Genomic DNA, 23,375 nt, shown 5'->3' on the forward strand with positions numbered 1-23,375 from the left:
TGTTCCAGTCTCACAGACAAAGACCAACACCTACAGGATTTATATTAACTATTCTTAAAATTGAAATGCCCACCTGGAGAAGGGAAGAAACACATTCACAGAGCCAGAGGACAACCCAAATAGCCGCTTCTTCAAGATAGGCCCAACATTCCCTCTTTTTCTCTGCTGTTTATTAGAAACTGGATCCCTTAACTCCATTCATCATGTGCCCATGAAAGCTCACGATAACATCTACATTTTTTGTTAGTGTCTAATGTGCTGCAAGACTATTCATTACCCCCTGAAACTTTTGTACATTTGAAAGGAAACCTTATTGTAGGACAATGATTCTTGTGTAATATGCAATATTTTAATGTCTCCGTGAATAAATAATATAACTAAATGAACAAGAATGAAGATAAAATGAGTGGATTTTAAGAGAGGACATGCACAGCAGAAATAATCATTTTTTTCTCTTGGCAAGTAAATAGCTTGTTCCTCCAAGTTCAGATAACATATTGCAAAGCCAGTTTTCATAAAAAGCGGAACTTTCAACTCAGTATCAGAGGCAGCAGCACAGAGTGGCAGGGGGCTCCTTAGTAGCAGGCTGGCTGCTCATTGGCTGCCAGACCCACCCCTGGGGTCTATAGACCGATAAGAATTCATGAGGATATTTGACTATTCAGTTAACCGATATTTAACATCTCTAGTCTCGCGTGGTCCCATAAAGTTTGTTTACAGCCACCAGTCCCGTCTCTCAATGTTCTGTGATGTTGTTTAGTTCTAATTTACCCCTAAATGTGTTCTAAGAGCCCAGGAAGCAGTGGAAATGTTGGTAGTGCTGCTAGATAATATTGACCTTCTGTGGTCTGGAAAATTCTTTCGTTCAGAATCAGTCAGGTCTCGAGGGTGCTGGACTAGACAGATTCAACCTGCATCACGCTATCTAAAATCCCAATATGAGCTAATGTTTCATTAAAAAAATAAGAGCATTAAAGTAATGATCACCTGAGTAGATAACTGAACCTGATTTGGGGTAATTGAATAGGTTAGGATGCATTCTCTGAAGTTTATGTTCTAATTTTCATCAGGCTATTTGATTGTCTATACTTAACTTCTGGTAAATAGTATGCTCCCTTGTGTACCATGGCAATCATATACTATTCAGGGCCATTTCCAGAGCTAATATCAACTTTGGATTTCCATATGAATGCAGTTATTTGAATATGTTGAGTCCAAGACTTCCAAAGGGTGTAGCATTTTTTCATATGTAAAATCTATGCAATTAAATATTTAAAATGATAGCAAGTCCAAATATTAATCTGTTTTTAAACGGACATGTCAATTTTTATATAAACATTGTATCTGACTTTGATTCAAAGTGCTATTGTTCTTCCCTTAGAAATTTAGTTCGTTTTGTGTGAGCTTCAGTTCAAAATTATAACTGGAGAAACTTTCTTTATAGCTTTTTGTTATTTGGCTTGATCTAGCCCAGTGGTCCCCAACCTTTTGGGGTTGCCGGGGGCGGGGCCACGCACGCGCGCCGGGGGCGGGGTCATGCACTATTAATATATACGTATAGGCTATGTCTACACTGGCATGAATTTCCGAAAATGCTTTTAACGGAAAAGTTTTCCATTAAAAGCATTTTCAGAAAAGCGCGTCTAGATTGGCAGGATGCTTTTCTTCAAAAGCACTTTTTGCGGAAAAGCGTCCGTGGCCAATCTAGACACGGGTTTCCGCAAAAAAGCCCCGATCGACTTTTTCACGATCAGGGCTTTTTTGCGGAAAACAGTACTATGCTGTCTACACTGGCCCTTTTGCGCAAAAGTCTTTCGGAAAAAGACTTTTGCCCGAACAGGAGCAGCATAGTTTTTCCGGAAAAGCACTGATGATTTTACATGAGATCGTCAGTGCTTTTCCGGAAATTCAAGCGGCCAAAGCAGATGATTTTGCGGAAAAACATGCCAGTCTAGAGACAGCCATATTGTACACGTTAGTTTAATCCAGATGTTCTCAGGTAGAGTTGAGAGGGTCTTTAATGGCTCTGGGAATATAAATGTACACTTTAATCCAGGGACTCCTAAGTAGATCTGTGTAAGTTGCTGGCTTTTTTTTTTTTTTTTTTTTTGCTAGCAGTTCCAGTGAAAGGGGGGACATGTTTGGGGACAACCAGTGCATGCATGGTCATTGGGTCTGAAGCTTCATTCCACATGACTTCATCTTAAATAACCTCCAGCGACTCAAGAGCATTTCACAATCAACAGGTTTTCTTTGACCATCATTTTGATCACTTGTTCCAATTTTATCTGTCAGTAGATAGTGGGTGAACTTTCTGTTGTAAGGAACTATACTAGAGATGTAAACAGCCAGTTGACTGTCCGATAAGCAAAAGTTTATCGAATAGCCGATTAGTCCCTGAATTAGTAGCTTCCCCCCGCCTTGCTGCTTCTATCAGCTTAAAAGCTGGTTCCTCCCAGCACTGCCTCTGCAGGGGGCAGGAGAAGCAGTGGGTAGAGCACACGCCCAGTCCCGGATGCTGCACCTCTGCTTATTAAATGTATTAATACATTTAAAAATCAGAAGCACAGCCAGGAGGGGGACCTGACGAGAGCTGGGACAGCTGATTCCCAGCTCGTGCCGGGTTCCCTGCTGTGCTCCAGCCTTTTTACATTTAAGGTTGGTGTGCAGCGGGGGGACCCAGTGCGAGCTGGGAATCAGCTGGCCCAGCTCGTGCCAGGTCCTCCCCTGCCGCGCTTCAGCCTTTTAAATGTATTAAGAGTTCTCTGGGCTGGGAACTAACCCTACTGCAGCTCCCCTGCTTATTGACTGATTGACTAGTTGATTAAACTAAATTTAACATCCCTGCTCCGAACATGAACAAGTCTTGGTAGTATTTCCAACTGTATTTTCCTCTCTGTGGACTGTTCCATTGACTGTAGGTAGTCGTTGTCTCTTTCACTAGTGCTGCCATCTCCACTGTAAGCAGTAGCTATGCAATCCATGAAGACTTCAGCAACATTACCCCCACTTTTCCTATCTATTGAGTGCATGTCTGTTTTGTGTTCATAATTTTGTCCTTTATTTTCAGACCTTTCTCTCTTTCATGTGTGAATGGAAGTGGTGGTGAGAGAAGATAGAAAACAGGGATATAAGTTTAACCAGTAAGCATTTGGGAGCGTTAACTGCCTAACCCTTTGTATTTAAATTGGTTACATGGTTAGTGTTTTGTTTTGTTTTGTTTTTTTAATTTACATCCCTAGTAGAAAAACAGTCCCAAAAAGAGTCATCTTGGAAATATTGTGCACATATTGTAGGGGGTTACATTTTTTTAATGCAGAAAAATGGATTTGTATTCCATGGCCCATAGCTTAAAATGATGGGTTTAAAAACTTATTTTGTATTCCTCCTCGTATGTACGGAATTTACTTCCCTTAATACACATTTTGACATAAGCTTATTTTGCTGAACTCTGAAAATTTCTAATATAAAGTTTTTGCAAATGTTTGTATTCAGCATTTTTTTTCAGATTAAACATTCAATGGGACCTCCTTGAGATAGTCACTAAAAATTTTAAAGGAAAACGTATTGTATTTCAAGGTGATAGTTTCTCAAAATGGGTTTAAAGTAGTTTTGCCTACTCTTACTACATTTTTTGCGATCTGGTAATCACTTTGTTATCTTTAAATATTTTTTTCCTCTTGCTGATATGTGAAAGACCCTTATTTCCTACACACTGCTCCCTCTGACAGACATGCACAACTAAGTTGATGCTGTCAAGGACATTGAACTTGTTATAGTTAACAAAATGCTGTCAAATTCATGATGTAAACCAGGGATAGGCAATCATTTTTGCAGGTGGTCTACTTCACACATTTTGTGAAGTTATCATAGGAAAGGGTGGGGCCTCAGTTGGAAGGGATGGGGTCTCTAGAGAGACAGTCTCTGTGGGGGGGGCAGAGGGAGAGAGACTGTGGCATGGAGACTGGGAGAGTGTGGGGCTCTGTGTGTGTGTGTGTGTGTGTGTGTGTGTGTGTGTGTGTGTGTGTGTGTGTGTGTGTGTGTGTGTGTGTGTGTGTGTGTGTGTGTGTGTGAGAGATAGATAGGGTGTGTCACAGCCTGAGCGTATGGGTGTGTGACACAGGGATGTGAAGGTTTAACTGGTAAGGGGAGTGGGAACTATGCATAGGTCTACTCCAGCTGTGCTGGGTAGGGGTTGCTCTGGCCCAGACATATTCCTGGTTAACTCCGTGTTTCTCAAACTGTGGGTCCCAACCCCCTGGGGGGTCGTGAGCAACTCGGGGGGGGGTTGCGGTATCTCAAAGTTTGTATTGTAACCCTGGGTTAACTGATTGAGATTGTACATCCCTGTTTTGGATATAGTAAAGTTAGGTGTTGCTTAGGGATGTGAAAGTGTAATGGTTAACCAATGAGCCTGGGGAGAGCCAGCAGCAAAGGTGGGGACAGGCTTGATTAAATGCATTTTGACATCCCTGGAGTTCCTTGTGACAACAGGTGATGGAAAAAATAATTAGTTATTTTTAAGTTGGAGTCCCTTTGTAAATGGTTGAATCTGAAGCACATTAAGTCTGGGGGAAATTAATACAAGTATTGTCACCAGGGAAATTACTTTCATACATTGATTCCTTAATGATAGCGAAGGTCAAGACACAAAATAGCCTTCTTAGCAAACTAACAGGTTCTTCATTGGGAGCGAATATTCCTGCCTTAAGGACCTCAGGCCTTGCCATCTCATACTCAATAGTAGGTCACAGTGCACCTGTATTGAATCGATCGACACGCACTAAACTTGTCATGCAACTTCACCAACAATGTGCATTTTCATAGGACTCTCTGACCAATACATCTTTTATGGCGTGCGGTTCTGAGCCACAGTGCTCCCTCCTAGGAGGGAGATTGCAGCTGGTAAGCTGCTTGAGAAGTTATGTGCAAACCCAAGTTTACCCTTGATCAGCAAGCTTTTTAGCCCACCAGCTATATGTCTTTGATCATGAACACCCACTGGAGGTGGAGGCTGCCATGCCAGCAGGTGACTTGTGGCAGAAAGATTGGTGCTTAATGTCAACTACCAATCAGTTCCTTGCAGCGGTGAAAGTAACTTAACATTTCTTATGGGTACTGTTGTATTGTAACCCAGGTCTCTGCCAGCTTTTTAAATAGCTTTCTGCTGGCATTTGCTGCAGCTCAGCCAGCTCTTGCCGGAGATGTACATCAGGGCCCACTTGCTTACTTTCACCTCTGGTTTCTCATCACAGACCCAATTGCTCGCCTGCCTGACTTTGACCTGCCATATTGTCAGTGGGTCCTTCTTAACCAGTTCTGTTCTGGGCAATGCCTCTATGCAGCCAACTAGCACTTTTGGGGTCTTGGAGGCAACCCATGCTGCAGCTGCGATGCAGGTCAAACTGTAATGTCAAGGAGTGCCTGCTAACCAAATTCAGTAGTTGGCTCTGGGGCTCCGCTTGGCCACTCAGAATGCTATTGCTTAGCTTGGCAAATACACAAACACTAAAAAAACTATTGAGAGTAACAAGGGGAGGGACTTTCTTAAGACATTGCACAAGTTTCTTTTATAAAATATATTGTGCAATGAATTTACAGTTTGTACCATTGTTATGACTGTGTGTGGAAGGTTACTGAGTCATGTTAACAAGCTGTGTACACATGTTTTTACAATAGATCAGATTATGACCTTCTCAGTTAAGTTTCTGAGTGCTTAACTCATATGGCTAATTCCAGTAATGTTAGAAAATGACATATGTGAATTTCACTATTGTAAAAGTTCATTATTGTAAGTAAGGAATTTACAATAGGACTGTAAATAGCTTGAGCCAAAAATTTTGCCCTAAATGTAAACTATTGGTATTAGATGTATTTTTACTTTAATATGTACAATATAATATAATTCTAAAGATGAGGCAAGTAAGGTGCATGGTTTTGAATTTTCATAGTAATATACATAATTAGTTTATATGTAACTAGGTCTTTAATAGATCTTCATGAACTCTCACTGTGAGGCTGTATTTACTTATTTAATTTTTGTCCACTACTGATATCCTTTTTCTTAGGTTATTTTTAGTTTAAATCCTCTTAGTCTCTTATCTATCTCCAGCTACACTTGATGCTTAATAAGTGAGACCTTTGCAGACTTCTGTAGTGGCTTGAAAGAGCACCCCACTGACTCTGTGCTGAGTGATGGATGGATTTCCTGCTTGCTGTTCACTTTACTGCTAGATTCACCTAGGGTGCAAAATCCTAACAAAGCAGAGCAGGGAATTGAAATGTGTTCTTCTGAGAACAGCAGTAAGTAAAGCTGTCTTTCTATCTATTCTCTCAATTGGCTCCTAGGAGACTTTCATGCTTAGCCAGTCTCTCTTGGTAATTTGTGACCTGATAACTTATTGCTATAAATAATTATTTTGCCTGTATCAAACTACGTACTGTATACAAAAGACAAGCAGCGCTTTTCACCATCTCTATTAGATGCTGTAAATAGCAGTTGTTTTCAGTTCAGGCAAGCCTTTTTTTTTTTTTTTTTTTTTTTGCATGAAGTCTCTTTACTTCCGATCTTTGACTCCAGTGGTTCGTTTCATGCTGCTCCCTGAAGTTAAATTGACAATAAGTGGTGCAGAGCTCACCAGCAAAAGTGATGGTGTAGAAAGCAATGTGAAATTAACTTGCACTTATTTTGGGAAGATCAGGTTGGTGTGTATTGTGAGGGCACGGTTAGGAATTATGGCCCCTTGACACATACGCTGCAGCCATCCATTTCACTCATTAATTCTCCACACTCCGAAACAGGATAGTTAGGAAAAGGCCATTGGGTAAAACCTATTTTTTGGAAGGAACAAGCCTTCAAAGAACAAGGTTAGAGCAGAGGTCTCTTAGAGTCTGCTTATTCAGCTATGGTGGAGTTTAACAGTTGTAGCTGTTGTGTGCACTTGGCCCATTCTCTGAGGATGGGACTCACAGGTGAGAAATACGCATATATTTAGAAACTTGTGATAGCTCTGGCAGTCAGTGTAAGCGAGTCCAGACCAGCCATGTCTTCATGAGCCCCTATCATAGGAAATCTTTGACTGTTACTATTGGGCAGTATCACCACTAGTAACAATGTGTAAGTAACAAGCATAATGTAAATAGGGCTGTCGGATTCACTGGCATTTTTTTCCACTGTTTTCTAAACATTCTCTGATCTTTTTCTTGTTATTAAATAGGCATTACCTCATTATAAGTGTTTGCGGATGTTCCTGGACCACAGAGCCCAGGAGGGCAGAGGGGGCACAGAGACTCAGCCAGGGGGCAAGGTGCGGAGGGGTGGGTGGCACAGCAGGGACCTCTGGCCCCTGTGGCCAGGCGATAACGGGGTCAGGCAGCAGTAGCTGTGGGACCGTGGAGCTCCGGCCCCAGCAGCAGCCACAGCTGAGCAGGCAGCAGCGGGGCTAGGCTGGAGCCTTAGGAGCCTTAGCCGGGGGCAGCAGGACACCGCAAGCCATGCTAGGAGAGACCTCCCCTGGTCCAGCAAATCCCGTTGTTCTGTGACCGGTCAGGTTTAAAATTTTGGAGGGGGTTGTATACAATAAGGATTCTGCTTTAGGATAAATATGCATACTCTCCAGAATTACAGCAGTGACTCATTGGATGCACCATGAAATTTCTGAGGCTTCACAATTGTTTTTTTTGATGTGCGGTGAACTCTGATGCACTGGTGAATGTGGAAAACATCACTAGCAACTTGGGGCGTGTGGGTAAGTCAGACAGTATGGAAAACTGAACACTTGTGCTCTGACTACTTTTTGCTGCATCAGAATGGTATAAAACAGTCAAAACGGCTCACTGAATCTTGACCCTAAATGTTATGTTTTGTGCGCGTGCATATTTTATATAACATGAATTTTATTTAAAAAATTGATAATGTATACAATTGGATTAGAGCAGTGGTCTCCAACCTTTTTGAGCACGAGATCACTTTTTAAATTTAAGTGCAATCCAAGATCTACCTCAAATATAAATACCCTTGCCCCACCTCCTTCCCACCCCTTCTCCAAGGCCCTTCCACTGCTCACACCATCTTCCCTCTCTTGCCCATCCTCACTCACTTTCAGGCTGGGGCAGAGGGTTGGGGTGCAGGCTCTGGTCTTGGATTAAGGGAACTGGAGTGTGAGAGGGGCTCTGAGCTGCTCTTGGGGCAAGCAGTTGGATGTAGGATGGGTTTTAGGTGCAGGCTCTGGGAAGGTGTTTGGATGCAAGGGTGCTCGGGGCTAGGGCAGGGGCTTGGATTTAAAGGGGATTCATGACTGGGGTAGGAGTTTGGGCTGTGGGCTCCATCTGGGCACTGCTGGTGTCTCCTGGGTGGTGGTGCAGTGGGGCTAAGGCAAGCTCACCCCTGCCGTGGCCTTGGACCACTCCCTAAAGCAGCCAGCAAATTCCATCCCAACTCCTGTTGTATACCCTCTCTGCTCTGTGGAGAGAGGATACAGAGTGGGAGGGGGCATCTTGACATCAGCACTCTCCTCTCCCTCCCCTGCCCTGCACAGAAAGCAGGAGGCTCCCTAGCAGGAGGGGCAGCTCCAAGGCAAAGGACAGGAGATGAGCAGCAGTGGGAGAAGGGGCTGAAGTGCCAGTACTTGATAGCCTCTTGGCCAAACCAGTCAGGATCACCTGTTAAAGGCTCCAAGATCTACCAGTAGATCCTGATCCACTGGTTGGTGACCCCTGGATTAGAGATGGCCTTTTTGGGTTTCTTGCTCACTGTTCATGTATAAAATGATTTTTTTAAACAGGTACAGTGAGATGGATTTACGGTTGAATATGTATAAATAATTTAGGGTGAAAGAGATTACATGGATGTTGTAACTATCCACAGAATAAGCAGCATAAACCCAAGAAATTCAGAGTTAAAATTACTATTGAGGGGTGGAGATGGGGACTTTTTTTTTTTTTTAAATCAGTTGAAGTTCTTCGGGGACTATGCACACTAGTATGCATTCATCATAAGTGTATGTTTATTGCAAGATGTCAGTCCAGGGCCAGAGTTAAAATTGTTCAAATGCTCTAACTATGCTTTTCTATTAACACTATCTTGGTTACCCTAATTATATCATAGGAAAGCTTCACTTATAGAGATTCTGAAGTTAAATGGTTGTTTGTAAACCACTTCCATGATGCTATAGGGTCAAATGTAAGATATTGCTCTAAGTCAGGGGTGTCCAAACTTTTTTCAAAGAGGGCCAGATTTGAAGAAGTGAACATGCGTGAGGGCCGTCCCCGCACTCTCAGCCCCAAGGCGGAGGGCCCGCGGGGTCGGAGGCGGGGAGAGAGCGCAGGGCACGCCGGCCTCACGGCAGCCCGGGGGCAGGGCAAACCTGCAGCCGAGCGGGGCTGCGGACGTGCCCTACAGGGCAGGCTCTAGGACCGTGGAGGGCATGGGTGGCGGCGGCGGCACGGCTGGAAGCGGGGCGCTGGGCGCGCCAGTTCAAAAGAGCGCCGGGGAGCCAGGAGAGGGGGAGGAAGCGGGGTCCGTATTAAACCGGAACACGGGCCGCAATTGGCCCGCGGGCCGGACTTTGGACATGCCTGCTCTAAGTAGTTGTTGCAGTCTTTAACTTTCCTTTAGTATGCTTATAGTCAACACTTTTGAGTGCATTTGAGCCTTATGTTTAACATACAAAATCTAATTTTTTGTAGCGATATGTTGGATACTTTATTGAACAGCTCTGGAGCCTGTTTGCATTTTAGACAGCAGAGATAGTTGAGGTTTACCTGATCCTACTCAGCTCAGGGGTCTGGATTTTGGTCCCTTCCAGCCCTTCTTTTCTTTGATTACATCTGTCTAGTTCAAATTAAATATGTGGCCTCAATAGTAGGGATGTTAAATTGCATTAAATTAACAAATCAAGTAGTCAATGGTATTTCCATCAGTTACTTGATTAGGTGATAAGGGGGGAAACTGCAGAGCCGCAGTAGGGTTTGCTCCTGACCTCAGGAGCTAACCCCACTGCTGCTCTGCCTTTTAAATGTATTAAGAGCCACCTGGGGCGGGAGGAATACCGGGTGTGAGCCGGGAATCAGCTGTCCCGGCTTACGCCGGGTCCCAGATGCTGCACCCCTGCTTTTTAAATTTATTAAGAGCCACCAGGCTCTTGCACCTCTGCCTCTGGCTCACGCCTGGTCCCCCCACTATACCGTTGTCTCCCCTGTCCCCTGAAGAGACAGTGCTGGGGGTACTGGCTTTTAAGTTAGTTCCGTGCAGCACTGGCTCCTGCTTCCCCCTCCCTACTGCCTTTCTCTGATAGAGGCAGCAAGGGGGAATGGAACCGACTAGTCGAGTTACTACTCAACTAGTTACTTACATCCCTACTCTATAGCTCTTACAGATAAAAATAATCTGAATGAGAGAGAAAGTGAAGAAATCTGTTTCAGATTTTATAAAAGTGTTATGCTGTTTTCCTTCTCTTTCACTATATTTTACATAATCTCTTCAGTATAAGAGAATTTAAATGATTGTATAGCTAATAGGAGGGAACTGATTTAAGAATTTATTTCTAGAATATAGATTATTTTTAAAGACAGCTATGTTTAAAAGCAGGAATAGCATTCCTTGTTCTTAATTATGTTTTTGGACTAGGAAAGGGGAAATGGAGTATGATCGCATAATTGGCAAACTGAATTTTCAGTGCCCATAAAACTTAAATATATTTTTGATATATTAGAACTATCAGTTGTGTAATTATAAATTCTAACCCTTTACCTTGCAGTGGAGCAGAAGCTGCTTATCTGCATAAAAGAATTTGGTGGTCTGCAGAGTGACCAGTTTTCGTAAAGCCTTATTTCTCCAACTTGAAATGCTTCCACAGATCAGCAGTCCTGAACTCTTGCAGTGGGTCCACAGAACTGGCATGTTTTAATAGCAGTATATAGCTGAAGGAATGTAATACTGCAAATTTGCTTCTAGAGAAATCCACCTTTATTATCCTGTTGTAAGGAGGCATTAAACATTTTTTTTCCTCTTCTCTGTGTCATTTTCTTGCAGTTTCTTAGGCTCCATTTGTCTGTTGAACGAGGGACCACATTTATGCAAATTTACATCTGGGCTACAGCCTCATAGCTCTATAATCTCCACAGAAACTTGTTGTCACATTTGTTCCCTCACCACTTGTCTTTGAAACTCCTCATGGGCAAATGGACAAAAATGAGGTATGTGTAGGGCTGCTTCTATTAGAGTTATTCTGGTGGAATCAAGCCACTGAACATCAAAATGATATGATTTACCAAAAACAAACACATAAACCCACATGAACAGCCATGGAGGCAGTTCAGATGGATAACTCTAGATGTGAGTAAGTTCACACTGTTCCTCATTGTATTAAAATTTTGGACAGTTGAGATTGAATTTTCTTCTTCTGTTACGTTAAATAAAATATTAAATTTGAGAGATTAACCATCTCTGGGATTAATAATTTAAAACAATAGGTGTTTTCTATTCAGTTTTTATATTTTATTAGAATTGGGAATGTCATTTCTTCAGTCTCCAAATCTAAAAATGTTTACAGATGTTTATGGTTAAAGGGAGGCAGTGTTTTCTAGTGGATAGAGTACTGGATTGAGAGTCAGGAGGACCTGGGTTTTGTACTTGGTTCTTGTCGCTGTGCCATGAGTTCTTAGGCCACTTCAGTTCTCAGTACCTGTTTCCCCATCTGTTATATTAAGATGATTGTGCATGCTCTCCTTAGAAAAGAGCTTTGAAATGTATAGTTTTAAAGTGCAGTATAAGATTTAATTATTATTCTTAATGACTTGCACGTCAGTTTTTTTAATTTCTAGTTTTCTCAGTGAATTGACTTAAATGTGTATAAGATCTGTTGTTGTAATAATTAGGCCTATGAATTTATCCTAATTGCAAGCTTAGTTGTAAGAAGTCAGTGAAAGTTTATAAAATGTCACAATCACCTGTAATAATAAATGGGAAAAGTTGCAAAAGGGAGTCAGAATGGTATAGTCCAAACTAACAGTCTTACTGATGCAGCTCAGGGATTGGGTTAAGATCATACCTGTTAAACAAGAGAAGTGTGGGACCACAAATTAGATATGTAAAAAAGATTTTTAAAAAGTAACAGTAACCATTACAAATCACATGGCTTGCCAGTTTTGGACTGGTGGAACTAGGGAAGGAAGGATGGTGGAGTGGTGCTCCTAGGGTGCCACCTGCTGCCTCACATTGCGGGAAGGCTTATATTGCCACAGCAATGGGGCAGCTGGTTCCCTGCTCAGAGCAGACAGCGGGGACTGCTCCAGCCCAGCTTTGCCACAGGCAGCAGGGGCTGCTCTGGCCTGGCCTTGCTGCAGCATCGTTGTGGCTGTCGGTGGTGGGGGTGGCTCTGGCTCTGCGAGCTGGGGGCTGCTCCCAGCTTCAGGCCCCTCCAGTTAATAGGTTACCCAGTAAACATTCAGGTAAGGCATATGCTTACCAGGTAACAGGTAGGGATGTAAAAACCAAGAAAACAATCAGAAAAATAGTAACAAAATAACAGACAACTGTCATGATTATTTTTCTCATGGCACACTATGGAAAACCCTACAAATTGTTTTTTCTTTTCCATGTGTTTAATAGTAGATTACAAATTTATCTGTATGTTCGCTGTGGTATTGAGCAAGCTGAAATCTCTTTATACCAAACTTTGATCTTAGCTTGAAACTGTTTAATATTGGACAGTTACAGGGTCATGTTAACACCTTTGAGTATTTGGATCTGTATGGTCCAAGTTGTTTTAATGCAAAACCCCCTTACCAGTAAAATGAAGTTTCATTTATGGTTCTATATACATTATGATTGATCTAATGTATGTTAAAGGGCACAGTCTAATGTAATTAAAGCACTTAATACTCAAAACAATTATGGAGTAAAGTTTAATGTGAAAAGTAACTGATCACTAAGACATCATCTCTCTCATTTTCGCTAGAGATAACGGAAGCTGCCTTCAGAGCTGTTCATTATCTTTGCAGCCTGAGATTCATTAGCTAGTACAGATGGGATAACCAGTGTGTCTCAGCACCAGAAGACTCAGCACAGCAAGCCTTTCAGCAACAAAGAAAATAAAAGCATTCCTGTGTAACAGGCTTCAGCACTTATCTCTGTTCTCTGGTACTGTTTGTGCTGAACCAAAGCAGCTGCTCCTCCAAGTTAAGAGAGAACAAACCCAACATGGTGTGAAATTACTGCACTACCATTCACATTCATTAGAGTTATATTGTTACCAGGTACAAGCATGACTGGTCTTTGCATGAATAATAAAATGAAATGCTACATTGTGAGTCTTACCGTAGAACATTAACAAGTCACAACACTAACCTTGAAACCATATATAGTAGAACGTCAGAGTGGCAGACCCCTTAGGAATGGAGGTTGTTCGTAACTCTGAATAAAACATTGTGGTGGTTCTTTCATACGTTTACAACTGAATATTGATTTAGTAAAAATTTCAGAGGGGGTAGCTGTGATAGTCTGTAACTGAAAAACTTTAAAAACAAGAAGTCCTGCAGCACCTTAGAGACTACCAGAAAATGTAGATTGTTTCATGAGCTTTTGTGGGCACAACCCACTTCTTCAGATGAATGGAGTTAAGATTTCAAAGCAATATTGTGCTGAAGAGAAATGCTACTTTCAATTAGGGATGTTTAAATATGTTCAGTTAAGTAATAGCTGGTCTCCATGTGCGTACTGTCTCCCACTTGTTCCTCTCGTTGCTGCCTCTGATACAGGCTCATTGGTTAGCTGTGTACATTTTTACATCCCTACTTTCAGTCATCCTTATTTAAACGAAACACACGGAGAAACAGTTTCCCTACCTTGTCAAATCTTTTTTATCTCCTCCCCTTTTTTTAGTTGTGTAGCATATTTACTTTTTTGTATGTCTACTGCTGCCTAATTTTATAATTCTGGCTCAAAGTGAGTAGGTTGGTTGACCAGTCAGTTTGTCACTCTGTTATTTGTAACTCTGAGGTTCTACTGTATAGCATCATCACACCTGGGTTAATTTTACAGCAACTATCCTTCAAATGTTAGAAAAGGCTTTGCTGCTTTAGGTACGAAGTATGCAGAAGAAAACATAGTAAATAGGATATGATTATTAAGAGAAGCTGCTTGATTTGTGTGTTCCCACAATTTTTTCTTCTTCCAGAGTATGTGGCCCTAATAGACTTCAGGGGGAGCTTTTTCATAAGGGAAGCAAATCTCTCACAGTTCTGACACAAGAGGTTCTTCTCCTCTTATTGAATTAGAAATGATCAACTAATCAGAGATCAGAGATTCTTCCTCTGGCAGAGAGATGTTTAATTTCAGACACAACTTTTCAGTCTCTATCCAGATGAAGTATTTTGCAAGTGCTGCAGTTATGGGATTGCAAGATAGTTTTAAGAATGACTGCAAATGCTCTGCATGCTATTGGATGGCTTTTACCTTTTGCACTCTGGTCACCACTAACCTGAAAGTGAAAGGAACTTAAAACTCTTTCCAGGAGATAAATTAATGAAGCACCTGGAGTGGCAAGACATATGCTAACTTTCTGTTTAACTTTACAGTCCAGAGGGTCTTTCTCTCTCTGTGTGAATAATATCTTTAGTATTTTACCAGGTTCTAGCCCAAAGGCGCAAACCCTTTGGAGAAGTAGTTTCTTAAAAACGGGGGTATAAGCCTCATTGAGACAAGGCCATACATGTAGTGCAATTCACCTTCACAAATTTAAGATTGTGAAATTTCCCCAGTACTGTGTCCCGTGCTCCCAAATGACTTTTTAATCCCCCCACTTTATTTGCATAAACATGGCTGCCGCTTTTTTCCGGCTCGGAGCTTTGCCAGTAAAAGCGCCAGTCTAGACGCGGATCTTTTGGAAAATAAAGCCTTTTCCGAAAGATCCCTTATTCCTCTTAAAATAAGGAATAAGGGATCTTTCGGAAAAGGCTTTATTTTCCGAAAGATCCATGTCTAGACTGGCGCTTTTTTCCGGCAAAGCTCCGAGCCAGAAAAAAGTGGCAGCCATGTTTATGCAAATGAAGCGTGGGGGATTTAAATCCCTGTTTCATTTGCAATTGCGATGTGTCTAATTTGCATCCCTTTTACGGAAAAGGGATGCAGTCTAGACACAGCCTTTGTGTTTAACATAGTATTTTATTTAAAAATGAAGCCTGGCCAACAAACCCCCAATTGGGGCCAAGCTCCCCTCTGGCCACAACCACTCCTGCATTCCCCCTTCCCCAGACCGTAGATCTGAGCCTATCAAACACTGGAACCCCCTGCCCTCAGGCCCTCACAGACCCCAACCCAAATTCCTGCACCCTCACATCCGCAAGCCTGTGACTTGCTTCGTATCCCAACACTGCCCAGCCTGGAGCCCCCTACCCGAGTCAGTGTCCCCTTCTCCACCTCCTCCTGCATCCAGATTTCCTCCCAGAGTTTGCACCTCTCACTCCTTCCCACACCCAAATCCCTCATTCCCACCCCAGAGACTACACATCCTGTCTCAACACAGCAAGGGTCCAGCTAGACTGCAGGAGTTTTTCAGGATTCTGGAGATATCCCAGAAAAACTCTTCTGCATCCAGGGTTATGTTTGTTGTTCTGCTTTTTTAGTGGAAGAGCAAACAGTCTCTTTTGGTCACCCCTATATTCCTCTTTCCACAAGGAATAAGGTGGCTTCCAAAAGAAGGGTTTTTTTTCTGACATTTGGTCCAGTCTAGACAGGCCAAATGTTGGAAAAACCTCTTCCTACAGAAGAATTATTTTGTTTTTTAAAAAAAGCTGCAGTATAAGGATTGGGGCTAGCAAGTGATGGAAAGGAGGAGAATAGAGAGGGTGGGGCTTCAAGGAAGGGGCGGGGTAGTAGATCTTGGCTTGGTCTGTCATTTAAAAAGTGATCTTGGGTGTAAAAAGGTTGGAGACCACTGATCTAGAGGCTCTAATCAAGTTCGAAGCCTGATTGTTCTAGTTGCTGTATACTCAAGAAGACATGGTCCCATTATAGAGAGTTCAGTCTTAAAAAGGTAGAGAAGAGAGGAGGTGTACACAACACATGTTATCTGCAAGCAATCACTTGGTAATCCACGTACTGTTACTGTGCACTGAACTCTAAATGCCCTGGTTTCACATAGTAAGTTTAATCCATAAGGGAAGATAGACAAGGGAATTAAGTCTTGCTTGGTCTCCTTCTCTTTTAAGGTGTATTTATCCATTGCTTCTGCTTAATATTTCTTTCATTATTTCCTCCTCCTGCCATTATTTTACACCTGTAATTTCATACCCATACATTAATATAGGTTTCCTTTGCTGCATATTCCTGTAAGTATTAGCAATAAGTAGTTAGCACCCAATACAGCTCCTCTTAAAGTTTAAAAGATTTCTGCTAGCGGTAGTTGACACTTGCTGAATTTTAGTTTTTCAATGGCTTTTTAATTTTTGACCAAAACCCCTCAAATTAATGACAGTTTTAGGGGGATGTAGTGTGGGGGGTTTTTTTTGTTTGTTTTTTAATTTTAGTTCGAACTTCTACTGACTTTGGGTGGAATTGGATCAAGGCCTTTAAAACCAGAGAATGAGTGAAGGGAAAACTCTTTCAGACTCTTGTTTATCTAAAGTGTGCACTCTCCTTAAGTAGAAAAGATGGCTGAACTCACTTTGGATTGCCTCTAAACTCATTCATCCCAGAATTTTTTGAAGCAAAATACTCTGTTTTCCAGTACAAACTAAGGTGCATCTTGCTATAACTTGCCTCATATAGAGGCAGCAAGAGGAGGTGAGAAATGCAAGTGGTCAACTATTCAGCTACTTTTTTACATCCTACTGCCTTGGCCTCGGCCCAGCCCTCCCCAGTAGCGACGGGGCGGGGCAGGGCGGAGAGCTGGGGCTACCACTGGAGAGAGGGGGGTTGGCAAGTGTAGCAAGCAGGGGGTGCAGCCCCTTCATATATCTTATAGGAACAGGGTTACCAGGTAGACCCCGCCAAAAAACCGGACACACTTGATCATGGGCGGCCGGGGAGAGGAAGCAGAGCTGGTGGGGGCAGTCCCGGGGGCAGTAGGGCTAGTCGGGAGGAAAGGGGGGGGACAGGAAGCAGAGCTAGGGGGAGATGCGGGGCTGGAGGGGGGGCGGGAAGCGGAGCTGGCGGCAGGGGGAGGGGTGCAGCCACTGATTGCAGCCAGAGTCCAAGGGGCCGTGCCCCCGGCAGGCACTCCCCAGCCCCCGCTCTTCCCCTCCCTCCGCTTTTGCACGCGACCACAGGCTCCTAGTGCCAATTTGTGGCCCTGCCTCCAAGTCACTCCTCTGCCCCCGTCCCCACCAGGCTTCCGTCCGGCGCCCAGCCGGGAATTCAGAAAATACCAGACATTGCACGTGTCCGGTATTTTCTGAATTTTTCTATCGGACAGATGGTGCAAATAGCGGACTGTGCGGTAGAAAACCGGACACCTGGCAACCCTATGATATACTTTATTTTAAAGAAAACCCAGTTTATAAAGTGATAATATTAATGTAGCCAAGTTTGAAAATAGAGAATATGAACATGTTAACTGGTTAACCAGTTACCCGGAAGCAGCCCCCACCCATGGCCTGCCAGTGGCTGTGGCCAGGAGCCAGCAGCCAGGCCTTTGTGGGGCTGGAAGTGGGACCTTTGTAGGATGGGGGCTGCTTAGTCAGTTAAGTGGTTAAATGTTAAATTAACCTGACATTTAACTGATTACTGATTAATTGGGATTTTACATCCCTAGTTGAAAATTGAGTGGCTAGAAGTTGAGATCAGTTTTGCTACAAGCCTGAGTTTGTTTTGTTACAAGTACTTTCAGGTGGTTGAACAGCCCCCACGTCATCCTATCAATTGTTGTTTTACTATCTCATATTCTAACTTTAAAAATATTTCTCCATGTTGCTGGGATAAACAGGAAGTTTGCCTTAAAGGAAAAAATGATAGAGTATATGATGTGTTGTGCTGTCCATTGCATGAGAAAACAAACGGAAAAACTATAGTTCATTTTTTTTTCTATCCTAATTGTTTTCCAAGTAGGTATTTTAGTTGATGTGTCACATTAGATGTACAGATTCATGTTTGTGACTGAGTTACTAATATTGAATTATTTAAGGAAATGATCTAACCCTAGAAATAGGTGTGTGTATGGAACTCCTATTAATAGGTTAGCTGTAAAAGTTATTGATGGTTAATAGTAAGGAGTTTTTTTAAGAAAAAAGGAAGTGCTGAAGCTGTGAAATTGCAGTTGTTTCCTTCAGTGAAATCTGACTATGGACACATCATCTTTAGATCGCTTCTTTGTTTTATGCCTCTCCGCTATATCTTACCTCCACCCTGAAGTAGGGAATGACCCAATGCAATTTGTCTGTAGCCTATTTACAGATTAATCCCATTCTGATTACAGCAGTAATTCAGTGCAAATCATATGACTGGAAACTAGAAACATGTGTTTGAGTGTGAGTTTACATGCTACTTTGATGTAGATTTGTGATTATTGCTGCTGTTCAGTTACTCTGGAAACATACTTTGAAACAACTTAAAGACGAGAATTTTCTTTAGTTTATCAGAGTATTTGTATGGACAGATAATGAAGCTGAAGATTGTTTGTTTGCCTTTATTCACTATAATTTAAGGCTGAAGATATTCATCTATGATTAGTTGTTTAAGATCCTTTTTAGTAAAATAAATGAACTAGGACATATACTGTAATCATCCTCTCAATCAAAGAAGTTTGAAAACTGTTGCAGTATTTTGGGATCTTAATTGAACCAGATTCACATGATATTGTACATTATTTTAATCTAATAATAATCCCTCCTATTATTGGCTGTTTAGTACACTATGGCCTCTCTACTTCATATGTCCCTAATTCAGGGGAAATACCCATGGTACCGATCCTGGCAGGCGGAGGCAGAAGCGGCTCTGTGCACGGCCACTCCCCTCTCCCTCCCCGTTGGGGGAACGGCAGCACAGCAACTCCCTCTGCCAGGAGTAGTGTGTGTGTGGGGAGGGGGGTGTGCCTGGAAGTGGCGGGGGATGTGGAGTAACAGGGAAGTGCCCTATCCTCATCACTCTCACTCCTTCCCTGGCCCAGCAAAATCTTTATTTTGGCAAACCTTGTTTCCCAAGGTTGCTGGATTAAAGAGGTTCAAGTGTGTTTTATTTCAGGAAAAAAACATGGTGAAATATCGGGAAGTTTTCATTTCATACTGAACAACTTACACAAGCAAACAAATTGCCCTTTTGGTTGAATATTCAGCAATTGTGAATTTTGCATTCTGCGTGTCTTTTTAGTGAGATTACTTAATATGTGCTGACATAAATTAGTAGCATGTCCTCAATAGAAGCTGGAGTCCACTTTTTTCCCCTTATGGAATTGTTTTTGCTAAAAGCACATTAAGTAGAACATGGCAGTGACATTTGGATAAAGGTGGGGATTTAAACTACTAGCATGCATGCATTTCATGTAATTGCTTTAATGATTATAAGCATAGACTAAAAACCAACTGGATTTGGATGCTAATCCTGGCATAGCATTCTTCTTAAACCTTTCTCTGTTTTATTAAACAATGGTGCAGCCTCCTGAGATGATACAACCTACCACTGTACACAGATTAGCAAATAAATAAGCTTTCCAAATTCTCACTACTTGAGCTGTTCTGTCATCATTTTCCTTGTGAAAGGAAGAATGAAGGCCCTCTGTGAAATGTCATTTTGCTAATAGAGAGAGAGACAGAACATGATTTACTTTCAGTTATTTTTCTGAATCTGTGCCTGAGCATTTGTATGTAGAGTTTATTACTCTTGATATAACTTCATTGAGGTGGAGAGAATTTATGAAGAACATGTTCAGGTATGTCAAGAAGAAATGTAGTAGTAGTAGTAGATGAATATGAATTTAAAATTTATCAGTGATTGTAAATTGGGACCTAAATGAGTACATTTTCTGTAAGTAGTCATTTTAACTCTCTCTGCAAATAGTACAAGAATCTAATTTGTAACCAGCACAGATTTTGCCGATAGTAGTATTGTGTATAATTAGAAGTTTTTTAGGCAATCTTCTAATAATTTCCTTTGTATTATCTGATTCTAGTTAATGCAGCCCATTGTGCCACTGTGAAAGAGGATTATGTACGTTTGAGAGAGAGGAGAATACTTAAGGGTTTTTGGTTTTTTTTCTGGTTATACTGGTCTGCCTCCTTGAAGATAACTTGGTGCTTAAACTCAAAGTTAAGATACAGCTTGGTTTACTTGCATAACTTATTTAGAAACTTAACTCCACTTCATGTGCACGTCAGTGTCTTTTCATTTTCTACTTTTTTTCTGAAATGTGTGGGTGTCCCTATGAAATGTGAAGCCAAGCTGGTAGCTGTATGTTTATCCATATGTACAGCACATGCCATAGTAGCTTGAATACCATATTAGCATCAATCAGTGAACAAGTCTTTGTTCTGCAGTAGATTGAGAAAAATGGAATACTGATTCTGTCAGGGTGTATAATTACTTATGTGTGTATCATCCATAGATATTGGAATGCTTGTATTTAAAATATTCTGAATCTTCAGTGTTTAGATTACCAAAATTAATTCCAAATTCAGCTGGCTCATACCACTTCTGAAAGTGATGAAATGTCTCATATTCTGGGATTTTGAGAGTGGCCACTCTGAGCTAGACAGTAACTGAAGTTTAGAATAGATCCTATTGTTGGATTCCTGTACCTGTGTGAAGTACTGTTGACTTTGGTGAGACTGTGCATAAGCGTGGATTGACACTAGGATCAGGACTGTAAAGAACAATTCTGGCAGGTCAGTTCTACGTAGAATTTAAAACTCATGGGTTATTAAATCTTGATACTGTTGGTAGAGTGTGTATATTTTTGCTCAGACTACATAATACAGTGTTTATAATAGGGATAGTAAAATTCAGTAGAGGGGGACTCCATAGTGAAATAGAACATAGTTCTTTTTTTTTTGAAAAATGTTTGACTCAAAAACAACTTGCATCCTCTTAATATTGATATACATTATTTCAAATTAATGATGGATAAGGTTTGCCTTTTCCTTGGTGTAAAGTTAAAGCTATAGGCCCAAATTGTAACCCCTACTTAGTCACATTTTAGTACTCTGTTTTGAAAATAGTTTCATTGATGTCAGTGGGAATGTGTGGAGTAAGGTAAACATAAGAAGAGGTGTTGTAATCTGTCCAGTAATGAGGATCAATTTGTGCAGACAATGGACATTTTTTGACTTGCTGTCTGAATTTTTTTTTTTTTTTTTTTTAAGTTTGGCCTCAAGGAAACTTTTTACCAGCTATTGATGTGGGCAGATTGTGTGGTGTAAGCAAATTTTGCCCATTTAAAAATATGCTCTTCCTGTACTTCATGTATAGAGACACAACCAAAAAAAAGTTGTTTTTTTCCTCTGTCTGTTCCCTAGTGAAACCTGTGAGTTTGGTGTGTTAGAGGAAAAAAGACAGAAAATGCAGATTCTTAATATTGTTTTGAAGCCATCTGTTTTGGGTTTCTGTCCACAGAGTATCTTGAACTTCATTTCTCCAACAGAAACCAATGGCACTGTCAATGGATGATACTTTTAAGGCCAACATTTTTGTCTAGAAGACAGGATTCTTGAGTAATATATGGACATAAAGTTGAATCAGGTAAAAGCTCCATCAAATTTAATTGCAATGGGGCTTTCTCCTGCCTGTTGTATTCTTGTTAAAAGATACTTTGGGCATTTTACCTGAACTCTGAACAAGTGGAACCTGATGCAAAAGAACACTGCAGCCCTTTCCACCCAATGTCATTGGACTCTAAATTATAATTTTTGTCATACCTGGTGCTTGGAGATTTGACAGATTTCCCTCCCAAAGCCATAAGGTACTTCCTCTTGGCAGACAAGAAAAAGTCAGTCTAAAGTTTACTTTTGCTCTTTTATAAATAGTGCAAGCCAGTGACTTTTGCAGTTGCGAGTGGTTCTTTTTCTTTTTCACTACTTCTGTCTTCTGTTGCTGCTGCCTCTTTCTGACATCATGCCCCTTGCTTCACATCCCGTCTTCACTTCCACAAGCTCATTTACTTTGACATTAGAAAATTAAACCAGAATAATAGTTTTACTGTAAGAAAATTAATTCAGTTCATAAGGCAGCATTTTTAATAATACAATATTAATTTTGTCCACATAGTATTATAATGCTGTAAGTAAACTCACAATGGTACATTATTACGTACTTTGGTGATCTGAAGAGATACATCAAAGCAATCAGTACAGAATTAAAAGATGACAGAATTATAAATGAGTTTAGGGAAAAAAGGTGTTGTGAAACAAACTTGATATTGTTTTTCAGTGAGATGACAAGTTTGGTTGATGAAAGTAACTATGCTGTCATAATATACGTGGACTTCCATAAGGCCTTTGATTAATGCCCCCCAATATTATGATTAAAAATCATCATGATACAAAATCAGTGTAGCACATATTAAACTAATTTTAAAACTAATCATTAACTTTCTGAAATTGCAAGGCTATATAGTCAGATCTTACAGGACCAATTATTTTTATCCTAATACTGTTAAGTGTCTTTATTGATGATGAGGAAGAAAATATAAAATCATTGCTGACAAAGTTTGACTATGACAGACTGATTGGTGGAGTGGTAAATGACAAGTTGGTTATTATATAGCAGGGGTGAGGAACATCCAGCATTGCCTGGATCTGGCCCCCAATGCTCAGTATCGTTCCTCTCCTCCTTCCCCCCCCCCCCCCACACACACATTGGGGAGCCTGCACCTACTGCAGGACTGGAGCACACAAAATCAAGTAGGCTGGGCCCTACTAGGTTCTGGTATACAAGGCGAATGTCTCTCTCTTCACTCAGGGGCCACGTCAGTGAGGGTGTCTTTTTTTTTTTTTTAACTTCTCACTTGTATGCGGCCCCCAAATGATTTTTCTGTGTGTCAGCGGCCCCCAACCCAAAAAAGATTCCCCACTCCTGTTATACAGAATGATGTGAATTATTTGATAAGCTAGGCTCATTGAAATTTGTGCTTTGTAATATAGCGAAATGCAAAGAGTTACATCTAGGAGCAACCAGCATAGGCCACATTTTCCTGATGGGGAATGTATTCTGTAAAAGAGGGACTCTGGAAAGGACTTGGGTGTTATGGTGGATAACTGATTGTGAACTCCCAGTGCAGTGCTGTTTATCTGGTACAATGTCCAGTTGTGAACTGATTTAGAAAAATTTCAAGGACTTCAGAATGGATCTAAAAGAATAATTTGCCATCTAAAAACATGCTTTATAATGACAAGTGTAAGAATCCTGATTGATATATTTCGCTTATCAAAGAGAAAGTTTAAAAAAAATT

At 41.3% G+C, this 23,375-nt stretch overlaps 1 protein-coding gene across 3 annotated transcripts in view; it reads left to right on the forward strand.

Moving 5' to 3' along the window:
- Positions 1-23,375, forward strand: part of NLK (nemo like kinase) — a 150,442-nt gene that overhangs the window by 53,952 nt on the left and 73,115 nt on the right. The gene's annotated exons all lie outside the window — the stretch shown is intronic.

This window comes from Pelodiscus sinensis, chromosome 21 (assembly GCF_049634645.1).
Source record: "Pelodiscus sinensis isolate JC-2024 chromosome 21, ASM4963464v1, whole genome shotgun sequence".
In the NCBI taxonomy this organism is placed as follows: Eukaryota; Metazoa; Chordata; order Testudines; family Trionychidae; genus Pelodiscus; species Pelodiscus sinensis.